The sequence below is a fragment of the Sinocyclocheilus rhinocerous genome, unplaced genomic scaffold (assembly GCF_001515625.1).
Source record: "Sinocyclocheilus rhinocerous isolate Xijiao unplaced genomic scaffold, SAMN03320098_v1.1 scaffold1051, whole genome shotgun sequence".
Classification (NCBI taxonomy): domain Eukaryota; kingdom Metazoa; phylum Chordata; class Actinopteri; order Cypriniformes; family Cyprinidae; genus Sinocyclocheilus; species Sinocyclocheilus rhinocerous.
In genome coordinates, this window is record NW_015653486.1 from 351,615 (window position 1) to 353,839 (window position 2,225).

Sequence of the window (2,225 nt, forward strand, 5' to 3'; positions counted from 1 at the left end):
GCTGTTCCATCAAAAATGTATTAGATGTTTCACAGAACGGCAAACAGCAAGATCGCAATGGGCTTTTAGGCCAATTTTCATATCTTAGATCTTCACGGGCAACAGCTAATCCCAAATTTTCAGTGGAATTAAAATGTAATCGCTGGCTGCGTTTCATTTCGCCCCCATTAAAGTACAGTTTGTCCTCTTTCTTTCACACAGATGTTTCGTGGATATCTGCCATTGCCTCCAGTGAGTCTCCAGTGGACGCCGGCTCCCCAACGAATCAACACATCTCGCTCTCGGCCCACGATGTGAGTGCCGCCCGACGGGTCTCAGCGACAACAGGATTTTTAAACCATGGCCGTCAGCCAAGCCCTGCGAACTGGTCCGATCGGCGTCTAGAGCCGCCCACCACAAGAGAGAGACCTCTTGGTGAGCGAGAGTGGGAGTTCAACCGTTCCGACTCTTTAACATGAGAGCAGCCAGCAGCCCTGCCTGTCTGTCCCCTCTGCTGCTGTGCCTGTGTGTGCTCCAGAGGAGCTATGGGACCCCTTCGCCCCCCAGCCCCACGTTCACCCACAGCCAGACCAAACTGCCCGACAGCGACAAGGACTCGCATCACCGCCCCAAGCGAGGCTGGATCTGGAATCAGTTCTTCGTTTTGGAAGAGCACATTGGGCCGGATGCCCAGTATGTTGGGAAGGTAAGAGCCCTTTTTTTGTTTCGATCTGTGTGCAGGTGTGGGAATCAGGTGATTATCTGAAACAAACTGAGCTGTTGTGTTGTGTATGGTTTGTTGAGCGAATAGTTTCTCCAAAGAGTGCTGTTTTAACCAGAGACAATGGCTGTGCATCATGTTTTTGGATTGTAATTAAAATGTGCGATGTCACCGTGTTCTTGTAATCATATTTTCTTGGAAGCGAGTAAATAGTGCAGGTGACTAATCAGAAACAATATCCATGTTTCTCCGAACGGCATGTTTTTGTCAGAAAATTGATTTGGCTTGCAAATTAAAGGCTGACCTGTTACATCCATCCTGCTAAAAAGAGTGTAATTATTTTGACTGTCAACTACAGACAAACACAAGGATCCCGAGGCCCTTTTTTGCTTCTGTTTATTTCATTGTCTTCAAACAGAAGGTAACACATTCATATGATGATCATATGGAGTACCTTATATTTTGGGACTCTGGAAAAATTCCAGAGATCACTCTGCGACTTATAAACGTCAACAGCACTACAATCAATTATTTTGCCCATTCGGTTCTGTGAAGACTGGCCAAATCTGTCGGCTCAGATGAAACCGCAGTGTTTCATGGGTTGGAATAATACAGGTTGACACTGACAGCTTTTGACATTGGCTCAGTGAGGTGAAGGTTAACATGAAGATAGCAGAGTTTATGAAGAAATGGCTGAGCAGCCATCAATTGTCTATACCTACATCCCTCAGGAACTGAGCCAAGTGTGTGTGCCATGTTTCCTCAGCACCATTGGTCAGGTTTGCTTCAGATCTGCCCACTTGAGTGTAAATACATGTGCGTTAATGTGTGCTAGGCATGAGAAATGATTCCAGTTGTATAACGGTTCCATTTGTGATTATTTTAGTACTTTTAAGAAATAAAAATAAATTGTATTTCCCAATTGTAATGTCAATAACAGGTAAATTTACAACTGTTAAATTTACATTATTTTAGTGATAACATTAATACAGTTCAGTAATTGGCCTTAGCTATGTACAACAATATTAAAGAAACAAAATGTGGTAATGTATTTCATAGAATAATACTACTTATTTTCATTCAAAATACTACTGGCAAAATATGAAATATTTATCTTTAGCTGAAAGTTAAAATTAGTCAAGGATACAAGTTAGGCCTATTCGTTCATATGAGTCATTCATTCAAGAATCCAATTAATCCAGTCAGGCTGCATGATTTTGATGGTTCCTAAGAATCATTTGTTTGGGAGTCTGATCACACTGGTTACACTGTATGATTTTGATTCACTGAGAAGAACTGATTCATAGGAGTCTTTTTTTTCCGTAGTTAGACTGCTGGTTGCACTATATGGTTTTGATTCACTGACAAAAACGGATTCAACTCGAGAGTCATTTGTTCTGTATTTGGACTACACTGGTCTAGCTGTCTGATTTTGATCCACTGAGAAAAGGTGGCTCACTGGAGTTATTCTTTTGGGAGTTTGACTGCACCAGTTGTGCTGTTATGATTTTTGTTCACTAAAAAG